Source organism: Sciurus vulgaris (assembly GCF_902686455.1).
Source record: "Sciurus vulgaris genome assembly, chromosome: 13".
In the NCBI taxonomy this organism is placed as follows: domain Eukaryota; kingdom Metazoa; phylum Chordata; class Mammalia; order Rodentia; family Sciuridae; genus Sciurus; species Sciurus vulgaris.
This window is the reverse complement of record NC_136474.1, coordinates 86,705,514-86,718,039: the sequence shown is the minus strand read 5'-3', so window position 1 is coordinate 86,718,039 and position 12,526 is coordinate 86,705,514.

The window sequence follows — 12,526 nt, the reverse complement described above, 5'->3', positions numbered from 1 at the left end:
ACATTTTCTCAAGCTATAATATCCTAAATATTTCTGGGTTTTGCTTTAACCTCCTGTCACGAGCCACACCCAAAGAACTTTCTCTTAATTAAATCATAGATCTCATCCTGTTGCAAACAGTGACAATCCACAGCTCATGTTGATTTATAATTCTAGACAAATCATACATGTTGATTGGAAATGAGGATCTTGAAAATTCGATTGAGAAAATCACCAGGTTTTTAGATTCAACGAAAGGAATTTTGGAATGAAAATAGATTTAAAAAATGATGGATAAGTAAATATAATCATAAATCTGAAAACGTTCATCTTGCTAGAGTCAGCAACACCTCGTAAAGAAAGTCTCTCTTCTCTGGGCTTTACTGGGTGTACAGGGTAGAAAAGCGGTAATATCACTGTGCTCCTCAGCTGGCATGGCACGCTCCTGCCTGTTCCTGGAGAGCGGCATGACACTGAGGTGTCCCTGAGGCCAAGACTGGGTTTGAGCCCTGCGTGAGCACTTCAGCTTGGCTTTGGTCCACAGTGCTGGATGCTACCCTTAAGTGAGTCTCTGATCACAAAGGCGTGGGATAACTTAATTCAAACCCTTTTATTATTTGAAGAACAGCTGGATAGGATAGGCATATTCTTCAAAATCTGCTTGGCACTCAAGAACCAAATTATTTGTGGGTGTTTTGTTTTTTTGTTTTCAGCACTAGGGCTGGAACCCAGTGACCCTCTACCACAGAACCATATTTTCAGCTATTTTTTTCATTTTTAGACCCCTAGGTATTCCAGGCTGGCCTTGAACTTGCAATCCTCTTGCCTCAACCCCTGAGGAACCGGGCCCAGGTGTGTGATAACATATGTGTCTCATTTGATTTTTAATTTCTGGAAGATCTTTCCACTTCTTAAATTGATCCATTAGCCCAAAGGAAACTCTTAGGGAGCTACTGATTCTTTTGCAAGATTTATCATCCCTCGGTACTCGGTTTTGTCCTCCAGGGAGCTAGGCAGATAGGTCTGTTTCCCTTTTCAACCTCAGCCCGGAGGTGTGTGTGACCAACGTGGTCAACTGTTCTTAACCATGTGCTGGCAGCCCCATGGTTTGCTGCAGATCCCACCAACGCAGCCAGAGCACAGCCACCCTTTGCTCCAGCCATTCTTCCAGGGTGCCGCTTCCCCCCTGGTTGCTCTCACTCAAGCCATCCTTCTCCCCCCTCGTCCAAATCTGTGAGGTTCTCTGTACCCCATGGCTCCCATCGAGTCTGCTCTGACTGGTAGCCCTCAGCGAGCTCCTTCCACATAGAAACACAGCACCAATCACTGTGTCTCCAATGCAATAATCTCATGTACCCTATCTGCGTCCCTGGAGTTAGGCTTGTATCCTTAACTAGGTAATACACTTGGTTCCCCTTCAGTAGCAAGAACAAAGTTAAGGACCAACTGTGTTCTTGCTAAATGGTTTTTAGTAAATTGAGTAAGATGCTGAAAACCCTCTGGAGAGGCTATTAAGTGTGGTGAGTAAGGACTGGGATTCTGAAATACTTGGAAATGTCTGATTTCAATCCACTGTTCTGTCGCTTACAAGTCAGATAATCTCACACATATTCATCAGCCTCTCTAAACTTTAATTTCCTAATACCTTCTATACAGCGGGTACTGTTGATTGCCTACACCAAATAATCTCATGCTGCAACCCATCTATCTGGTTTTGTTCTGACATTATTCAGAGATACCATGATCTCTGAATAATAGACTGATAAACCCAGTTCTGGGAAATTATTTATGGGAGAATTTTGTTGGGGGAAATTGGGGGAATTTTTCCCTCCTGATAAGAAGGGAGTATGCAAGAACTTCCACATCCTACACCATCCCCCTTGCACTTTGAGCATGCTTGTGTGAAGATGTGACCCAAGAAGGTGCTACAGCCATGTTACAATCATGGAGGAAGGCTGAGAAATTTTCAGAGATACCCAACCAGAGCCCTGACATCAGAGAGCTCTTAAGCCAATGCCAGAAATTACTCACCTCCAGTTTCTGTTCCTCCTGTTATGTGAGATAATAATAAGTCTATGTTGGTTAAGCATTGTCAGGCACCCTGGATCCTTGGTCATTTGCAGGCAGGACATTCCTCAGTGACATAGGGTTTTGTAAGAAACCCACAAGGTCTCCTTCCAGTACTCAGGGTACTGTCCTTTCTATGGTAAGTGCGCCATATTGTTAGCCAGATAACCAAGTAGCTCTTGGTGATCAGGTTTGGGAGTTGCCTTCCTGCCTAAATTAGAGTGGTTTCACAAGCTTGGAATAAGAAAGCAAGAATTTCACACACCTAACAACTAGAGAAAGTTGTAAAAGACAATATAGAACTAAGAGCCAAACTGACTGGTATCCTGGGAGAGAGGGAGGGAAGGGACTTGAGGAAAGGATGGAGCTATATGAAGAAGAAAAGAGAGAATGGAAAAGGCACTAAAATTACCAAAATGGGAAGCCTACGTCATTGAATGCCTTCTTGAGGTCATCAGCAGCTGAGTTGGTGTTAACAGGGGAGGGAAGGAGCAAAAGAAGGATCTTACAGAGGAGCCTCTGAGTGCAGTAGTGTTAAGATCTAATCTAAAGACAGACAACTGAGAGTGACGGAGATGGGAAGTGACTTGTAAAAAGTGGTGTCTTTAAAACTGCCTGGAAGGGAAAGAATTCCAAGGTGGGAGACTTACGAGGTCACAGCAGCAACCCAGCTAGTATGTCACTAGGAGAAGGAGTGGAGTCTCCCCAAGTGTTCTCTATCATTATAAAATAAATAAGATTAGGATTCCCCAAGTAATGTGGACTGTCTGCCACGTGGTAGGCCAGATCTCTTTTAGGGAAACTGAGACTAGCAACACAGTAAGACTCTCATCTTTATTTTCCAATTGCCTAGGAAAAAGCACATGAGATAATGATAAGAAGAGAAAGGGCATAAAATTACATTTGCAATTTGACCTCCGCTATGTGAATAAAATAGGTGCAGAAATTTGACTTGAGGGAAATACCGCACAAGGTACACAGTGTTTATCTCTGGATGGTGACTTTATAGAGATCGCACCGGGCACAGTGGTGTGCGACTTGGGAAGTCGAGGCAGGAAGACACAAGTTTGAGGGCAGGCTGGAAAAGTCACTGAGACTGTCTCAGAATTTAAAAATTAAAATAAAATAAAAAGGACTGGGGACATAGCTCAGAGGTAGAGGGACCCTCAATTCAATCCCAAGTGTTGGGAAAAAAAAGTGTTTCCACATGTTCCCTAATAGATATGCATTACTTTTAAAAACCAGAAAGATGTTATCAATACCTATTATTGTTTGTGTTCTTGATAATCACCATTCTAATTGGAGTAAGATGAAATTGTAGGGTGGTTTTAATTTGCATTTCTCTAATTACTAGAGATGTTGAACACTTTTTTCATATATTTGTTAATCACCTGTATATCTTCTTCTGTAACGTGTCTGTCTAGTTCCTTGGCCCATTTGTTGATTGGGTTCTTTGTATTTTCGATGCAAAGTTTTTAAAGTTCTTTTTAAATTTTGGAGATTAGTGTTCTATCTGAAGTGTGTGTGGCAAAGATTTTCTCTCACTCTCTTTCCACATTATTGATTGTATCCTTTGCTGAAAAAAAGTGTTTTAGTTTGAATCCATCCCATTTATTGATTTTAGCTTTCATTTCTTGCTCTTTAGGAGTCTTATTAAGGAAGTCTGATCTTGAACCAACATGATGAAGATTTGGGCCTACTTTTTCTTCTATTTGAACACAAGCAATAGTAGATGTTGGTTGGTGTGGAGGTGTTGTACATTGCTGGTATAGTGGCAAATTGGTGCAGCCACTCTGGAAAGCAGTGTGGAGATTCCTCAGAAAACTTGGAATGGACCCACCTTTTGACCCAGTTATCCCACTCCTCGGTTTGTACCCAAAGGACTTAAAATCAGCATACTACAGTGACATAGCCACATCAATGTTTATAGTTGCTTGATTCACAATAGCTAGATTGTAGAACCAAACTAGATGCCCTTCAATAGATGAATGGATAAGGAAACTGTGGTATATATACACAATGGAATATTATTCAGCCATAAACAAGAATAATATTATGGCATTTGCAGATAAATGGATGGAAATGGAGAATATTGTGCTAAGTGAAGTAAGCCAATCCCCAAAACACAAAGACAAAATGTTTCCTCTGATAAGTGGATGATGATACACAATGAGGGTGGCTGGGTGGGGGCGGTGAGAGAAGAATGGAGGAATTTTGGATTACGTGAAGGGAAATGAGAGAGGGGAGGGGGCTGGGGCATAAAAGATTGTGGAATGGGACAGACATCACTACCCTATGTACAGGTATGATTACACGAATGGTGTGAATCTACATCATGTGCAACCACAGAAACAAAAAGTTGTATCTCATTCGTGTAAAGTGAATCAAAATGCAGTCTGTAAAAATATTTTTAAAAATATATTATCAAAGTATATTCTTATATTATCAAAGTGTCATGTTTTGAAATTATCCAAATGATACATTTGTCAGTCAAAAAGGAAGTATATAAACAAGGTCTGGTGGCACACACCTGGGATCCCAGTGACTCAGGAAGTTGAAGTAGGAGGATCCCAAGTTGGAGGCCAGCCCGGGCAATTTAGCAAGACCCTTTCTCAAAATAAAAAATAAAAAAGACTGGGCTCTACCTTGGTAGTAGAACACCCCTGAGTTCAATCCCCAGTACCACAAAAAAAAAAAAAAAAAAAAAAAGAAGTACATAAAATTCCATACAATAATCTTATTTTACTGATGACATTCAATTAGATATATTCTGGTGGCACACACCTGGGATCCCAGTGACTCAGGAAGTTGAAGTAGGAGGATCCCAAGTTGGAGGCCAGCCCGGGCAATTTAGCAAGACCCTTTCTCAAAATAAAAAATAAAAAAGACTGGGATCTACCTTGGTAGTAGAACACCCCTGAGTTCAATCCCCAGTACCACAAAAAAAAAAAAAAAAAAAAAAGAAGTACATAAAATTCCATACAATAATCTTATTTTACTGATGACATTCAGTTAGATATACGAAAACACTGTTAATTTATAACAAAGATCATGAATAATGTGTTACCTTTTGCATTTATATAGCATGGTTTATTCTGTAAATTTAAGAAGTTATGGCTGGAAGCTGGAGTAGGGAAGGCAGTTGCCTCTATGGTGTGTTTTGGGGGGGCCTTGGCTAAAACACCTTCACTATATACTTAAAATATCTTTATCTGAGCAGAGACATCTACTTTTACATGACCAACAGAACAGCATGTTAATGACTCTGGGAGAAATGTTACATGGATCTGAATTCCTACAGAGAGAGCTTGGGTGGGGACAAGTGGTCAGGCAAGGAGTTTCTGGGCGTGTGAAGAGATTAAGAATGAGAAGGCTTTACATGCAGGTGAGCCCAGGCCACAGAGAGGGAACTTCCCAAAAATCCAGGGCAACAGAAAGCACACCTTGACTGTTTTACGATAGACATAGCCCTAGGCCAGCCACGAGTGTGAGAAAGTGTGCATGACAAACAAGCGTCATTAGGGAGGGTAACACTCTGAGGGAGCTATTTATCTTGTTACCAAGTGATAACCCCAACAGAGACACCGTGCTAAGCGGTGGGAACACAGATCCAGGATTCATATGATTCAGCTTTTTGAGAAAAGCCAATAAAGGTCCTGACTTGTCAGATCAAAAGCATGCAAAGGAGACTGCCATTTCCAGAGCACCTTAGTACTACTGGACCACTCATTGGCTACAGCACGTGAAACCGGGTACTTACAACCAAGTTTTTCCTTAAGGGTCTGATGATATGGTGTCGGACGCAGAGAGTCTTAACTTCGTGCCTCACTCAACACTTCACTGTCTTTGTGGATTGCTTATGGGTAAATGGATTATTTATATTAGTTAATTAACAAGGCCCGATTTAATCTCTGTCCCATCTAGCATGTTTCTAGTTCCTCCCATTATGCTTAGGGAAAGTAGCACAGTTCAATGTTAAAAGCAGCACATTTCGATGTTAACTTTCATAAAACATACTCAGAAGATAAACATGTAATCAAATAATACCAGGATACCAACCAAATTCAGATGTCAATTACTTTAGTTTGATCTTTTTGTGACTTTCTGTCTCTCTTTTTGTTAAGGGGAGATAAAAGACCAGACTACTCAATGTTTGCTACTGAAATACAAACATGACACACACACAGAGTTTGGATTTGGTCCTCTATAAAGTCACTGGGGGAATCCCTTGATTTCTAGGAAGGAAATGCCAAAGATAAATCTTAATGAATTGTGAGGCAGTCATGCATTTTATCTCAGGGTTGGACCAGAGAATTTGCACCTCCTTCCAATCGCTACAGCCTTATTTAGACTTGAGTAAAAATGAGGAGGGAGAATAAACGATTGCTCAGCTTTTCCCCTATTGATTAGTCACCACGCACTGAGTACGTAGGTAGGAAGATGAGTGGGGGTGGAGGAAGGAAGAAAGGAAAGGCTCCTCACTCTGCTGCTCTATCCCCAGCCTTGACCTCGCCCACCATCTTGAACCTCCTCAAGGAGTCTCCTCCTACCTTTCCCATGATGCTCCAGTTCTCATCGGTCTGAGCTGGACACATCATGTCTCCAGCATTTTCCCAGACCTATTTCTCTCATCTAATTCTCATCCATCAACCAGTCACTCAAGCTAAGATCAAAGTGACTTACTTGGTAGGTGGAGACAGGAGGATCAAAAGTTTGAAGATAGGCTGGGCCTCAAAATAAAAATAAAAGAGGAGAGGGCTGAGGATGGAGCTCAGTGGTAAAGCACTCCTGATTTCAATTACCAGTGAAAAATGAAATGATATAAAAAAATCAAGGCAACAATCTTCACAATTTTTAATACACTTTAATATCTGCTATTATTTATCAAGTCCCACTGCTTTTTATTTCAAATATGTTTTAAGTCCATGTATTCCTCTTTTTGTGTCTAATATTATTTTCCTGGCCCTAGTCTTCGTCATCTTGGGCTTGGTCTGCAGATCTCTAGAGTCTTGTCCCTTAATGAATAAATTCAATTTATTTACAGTGCAAATATAACACAGTTCTGACTTATTAATATTCTTTAATATGGCCTCATTAAACACAGGGTGAAGTCTTAATTGGGTTCATATGAATCCAAGGCAATCTGTGAACTCACCTTATTCCAATTTCATTAACTACTCCATATAATCCAAAGTCTTTATCATAATATCTGGTACACAGTCAACACCCAAAAATTGTTAGCCTTAATGATTACAATTACTTTTACCTCTATTAATATACTTAGAAAACTGTATCCAAGTTTTGCTTTTACCTATTTATTTCTTCTGTAAGGCTTTTAGGAGCGGAAGCTGTGTATTTCATGTTTAATGATCAAAGACCTAACACACTATGGCTCACTGGACATGCCTGCTTAATGTTTTTTTAACTAAACTGAAAACAAATTTTTGCATCCCAGTTTTGATGCTTTCTAGCACTACTGAGTTAGTCTCACAGCACGGCCTTCCTGATCTTCCGCTTTGCTGTGAGGATCGAGGAATCTCTTCTTAGGACAGGAAACAGTTAAGGAGGGGTCCCATGAACCAGTTGTGAGATGAACATTGAGATTTTGAGTCCAGGATGTTCAGGGAACAGCAGTGGCAAGTTCTGGGTAGGACTTCTCTGCAAAGGAACAGAAGCCTTGATCATGGCTTACTGAAACAGGCATGAAAGCTCCAGTTAGCAGTGAGGACCCCAATAATTCTAAGCAGTGAGCAAGTCCTAAGGAAGGAGGCAGAGGTGTTGATGGCAAGGGTTAAAGGCTGTCAGAGGAGCTGACTGCTCTGAGGCGCTTCCATTTGCCTTCATTTTCTAAGTTTTTTTTTTAATTGAACGTGTGGCTACAAACAGAAGTAAAAACACTTTTTATAGGAAAATAAAGTTGAAAATGCTGCTAAACATCAGATACCAGGTAATAGATTACATAGGATTTGTAAGAGCATTAGCCTAGGAGAAAGAAATTGTGCAAATGATTTATGTGTTTGGCATTGAAGTGATGAGCTAATGAGATCATGCAAAGATCAGAACATCTCAGATTCGAATCAGGTCAGGACTTGTGACAACTTTTTCTTTTTTCTTTTCATTTGGTTCTAGATACTTAATCTGTCCCTTCAAAGCTCTTGTTTGTCTGAAGTCTGAATCAAACGAATGACTATCCTCAGTGTGTATTATTTCTCAGTGAAAAATATCACTTTTAGCATCCTTGAAACTCTGTTTCAACCCTATTTCTGGGTGATTTCAGTATCCACACCCATACGCCTATGCCTTGTGAAATTGCTTCTCCCTCTTTTCACACACAGGCAAGGCACAGTACTGATATGATAATTCAACATTTTTGAAGCAGTGACTTTGTGTTCAAGGCCTCTGACTCATCAGAATTGACTACACATTGTATTAATCTCACATATCTTCAAGCAGTGCTAAGAGTCCCAAATGAGTAGAGACATGGAGAGTAATCAAAAGTTAGCTCCAGATGGGATGTAGATGTCCCCAGTGCTCAAGTCTGTATATCTTTGTGACCATCTCTTTCAGTTATAGATGCCTAACCACCCTGACCCCACAATGAATTTTGTTTCCTTTGACTTGAGTGCAATAAAACTCACTTCAATTTTTTTCCCCCAGAAGACTTCAGCTTAAATGAAGAACCTTTGGTCATCACATTTTTCTAATGAAGTGTCATGGTCCCTTCCTCTGTGTCTGTGACTCAAACTGAAATAGCATTGCCCAATTCCTAAGATGGCATCATAATGCTGAAGTAAGATCCTCTTTCTTCTTATCTAATTGATAACAGAAAGTTAAGCTTGCATTCTGCATTTCCAAAACTTCTGATATTGTTTCTTAAAATATAACAGTGATCTTGAGTTCCAGCGCTCTGGATAAAATAATGGAGAAGGACAGATGAGAAAAGAGTCTTATCCTACACATGTAAAAGTGAAGAGTTGTTGTTATAAATGAAGTAATATAGGTACAGTGTTAATCAGAATATCTAATCATCATAAGCACTTGATAGTATTACTTGCCTTAAGTATTTCTGTAGTTACTTCCACTAGAGTGTTACACCAACATCTGGTAATAGCCATATGCAGTCTTAGGTAGGCCATTTCACTTCTTTGAGTTTCCTTTCTTTCCATTGTAATAGTACCCTAAAGTTTATAAAACACTCCAATGTGCATTATCTTATTTAATATTCTCAACAATCATGTGAGTAATATAAATGAATGTTGTACAGATTAAAAAAAGAGAGAGATAGTCGAAGGATTTGGCTAACTGGAAATGAATGGTGAAAGATCAGATTAAACCCAACTACTTGAGGTCAACACTCTTTTCACTGATATTACCTTTGATGCTCTTTCCAGTTTAGAAATGCATTCTTCTCTTTCTGTAATTGCTTAAGGAATGCTTAAACCTCCATAACAGAAAGAATCATACTCCTGATTTTCCCAGAGCCTCGCAGTGAAATTAACAAGTGGCAGGCCCTCAGTACGTGTGCTAAGTTGGATCTTCCTGTGCATTTGGCGCCTCAGCCTAGGCAGTATTTAACGCCCCATCCCCACGATGGAAGAGCTTGCTATAGATGAGGGAGCTGCCAGAAAGTGGGGGTAATTCTTTAACTGGTATCTCAATATACATCATCCACAAGGATGGCAGACTACAAGGAGGACAGAGTTATAAATGGAAGAGAAGTAGTGTTAATTATCTTTGAGAGACAGTAGATGTTTGGTATTATATGGGAAGGACAGTGAACTTGTTTTTTATCTGTACTTAGACAAGATTATGGAATGAACTTATTTGTGATCATTGAATAAACTTGTCTGAGGTTGGTATTCTCTGACATGGTTTTAGTCTAACAGGAGAATAATTAATGTAGCCCAGTTTTTGAATGGCAAGAGCAAGAGCTGCTGTTCTCTCTCTCTCTCTCTCTCTCTCTCTCTCTCTTTCTCTCTCTCTCTCTCTCTCTCTCTCCCCCAACAAACAGTACTTATTTCTGGAGCAACAAACTTCTTATGTATCCAAGGATTATGAAGCATGCTGAAGGGGTCACAAAAGTGGTACCTCATCCTCATTGGTTCATTTGTTTAAATTAATTTCTTTTAAGGGAAGGGCCAATTCCAGGTAATACCATGTTTTCTTGGTTGCTGAATGGTTGAATGGGAGAAGGAAGATCAAATTCATCAGGTCTGTTCTTATGTGTCAATTTTGTAATTTATTTTTAAATTTTTAACTAAAGCCATACGTGCTCTTAATTTCCCATTTCACATATCCCACTCCTCAAAAGCAATCATTTAAGCTCTTTTAGTCAGTTATTTTGGTATTTACCTCCATATCTCTATAAAGAATGTACTTATATTACTTCTGCTTACATGGCTTTTTGCATTGACTGCTCCTACTACATACATGCACTTCTCCTTCTCTGCCATATTTCCACTATAATATCAAAATTATGGTTAGAGTGATATTGGTTGGTTACATTAGTACGACTGTGTGCATGGAATTCACAGCTGGGCCATATTCTATAATTGTACTTCTTGTACATTCTGGTATTCTTAATTATCTTGATTTTTTTAACAACTTAGCAATAAAGCCTCTCCTACCTGAATAAATAATATTTAAATACATTTAGAGAAATTAAAATCAATTTCATATTTTACACAATGTTAACCAGACTCAGTGCCTCTGAGCTGCTCTAAACTTAATGGGTTGCCAAGTCCCCAAGGCCTAACTGATCTCTTGTGATCACTTGGAACCTGAAGGATCCCTTTAACCTCTCCTGGATTGGGTTCTCCTCGTTCAGATCCTTAATTGCCCTTTTTATGGTTCACTGACTCATCTAGGTGACCTATGCCCCAGCAGCGCCCTGAGAAAGGGGACAACGGAGCAAGCTTGCTAAGACCTTGAATGTCTAAAACACCTTCCTGCTCCCTTCTCCTAAATCGGTAGCTTGGTGATACATAGAATTCTAGGTCAAAGAATATTCTCCCTCCAGTCCTGATAAACTGTGTATTATAGTCATGTAATGTTCTAGATCTTGATTGTTCCATTTTATGTTTCTTAGATTCAGTCATTTCTTATAGGTGTAGTTCATATTTTCACTGATATTCTATTGGGTGAATTAAAGTATCACAATGCATTTGCCCATGCTCCTGCCTATGTATATTTAGGTTATTTCTAACTTTTGTTTTCAGATGTAGTTTTTCAAATATACATTCTAACCAACAATATAGAAAGACATCTTTAATACACACCTTGCCAGCACTTAATATAGTCAAAATTCTTAGTTTTTAAGAATCTAGTACTTATAAAATGATTTGTCATAATTTGCCTTTCCTGATTACTGAAAAGATTGAACATCCTTCCATACTGTTATGGTGATGTGGATTTCCTCTTTTGTGGAATGTTTATTTGGATGTGTGAATGCTCATTCACACAGGTTGTTTCTGAGAAGTTGTAGGGCAGTAAAGCAACCTGGAACAGTTCTTCAGAAAGAAAATGGAACCTGCCTACAGGTTTATTCTAATCTGTACCAAGGGTTCAGGTTTGTTTTGTAGTAACTAACCCTTCCATGCTTGCTCCTGGCTTGCATTTCCCAGCTCCTTTGTGTAGCTGCTGGTAGAAGCATCTCTAACTTGAAAACTGTTTCCATGTCCTTTTTTCATCTTAGATGTGTTCCCTTGGTATCTGTGGATACTTCTCAGTGTACTCACATTTCAGAACAGAGCACCAGAAAGCCATTTACAAGTTCTTCTTGGAAAAGAACCTAGGAAGAGGGGTGGAAAGTGTTGGATGAAGAATGACCAAGTTGGGCTGTTTTTGAGGGGCAACTGCAATCCAACCTTTGGATCACCTGCAAAGAAGTTTCTGATCTTCTCCCTGCATAATAGCTGATAAATTTCTAGGACCCTACAGGGTTTATAAAATCAGAACTTAAACTTCCCCTCCCCTTCCTTTTTCATTGTGGCCTCCCTGACCTTATCTATGTCCGGTAGACTGTTATCCAAAGGTTTAACCTCTACGTTACTCTTTCCAGGCAATCACCTGCCTTCTCTATGGGGTAGGGGTAGGATGCTGACTCTGCAGTATGGGAGGGAATCCGAGTCCAGCTGCTTTCCCAACAGACCACCAAACTTTCTACCTTCTACGTGTTCTTCATCCTCCATTCCTAAAATACCAAACCCAGATTCTTCAACTTTGGAGATGTTCTATAAGGAAACCAAATTGGATTTCATCTTTGTCCTAGCTGATTTTCTAAGCTTCAACCTTCTTAGTTCTGATAAGTTCATTACCACTTATCATAATGAATCTACTTTTCAGCATCCAGAAAGTTAACTGTTATACTCTCTTTAATTCCCTTTCTCTTCCTAAGATAATGTTATAAAATAATAGTGATAAGAATAAGACAACTTCACTATGCTCTTGTGTAATTTTAGGAGGAACCCAGAGTTTGATG